Below are 474 nucleotides of genomic sequence, written 5' to 3'. Positions count from 1 at the left end.
TTGCTCACCTTCAAGAGATGTACTCAGTTAGATATGAGCAGGAGTGAAAGAAGGCGGGTACGGTCAGGTACTGCGTACCCCTAAAAGATTTAGTGGGGGTACGCAGTACCTGCAAGAGAGAGGAGCGGCTGTCTGCTGTAAAAAATCAACGTGTTCACTGTGCAGCCGTGAATTCACCCACTAATCAGCCGTGACTGATTAGTTTTTCAAGAACATTATAAAACACCACTTAGTCAGTTAATAAATAACTTTTTTCCATTTCATATTGTTTCTTTGCTTTACTAGAGCAGCAGTGCAATATGTCGATCGCGGAAGGTTTTGAGTCGATCTCGGCAGTCGGTGATGAACTGAACGCTGCCAGGACGCTGAGATCAGCACGTCCTCCTCTTTTCAACTTAATGACCCAACAACAATAATAATCTCAGTAATTATTGTTTCAACAAGGCGTTGCGCAATTCTGTGCGTTTCGGTTCC

Source organism: Poecilia latipinna, unplaced genomic scaffold (genome assembly GCF_001443285.1).
Source record: "Poecilia latipinna isolate Pla-1442-1.1 unplaced genomic scaffold, P_latipinna-1.0 Scaffold2271, whole genome shotgun sequence".
Taxonomy (NCBI): domain Eukaryota; kingdom Metazoa; phylum Chordata; class Actinopteri; order Cyprinodontiformes; family Poeciliidae; genus Poecilia; species Poecilia latipinna.
Note: the sequence above shows the minus strand (reverse complement) of the source record.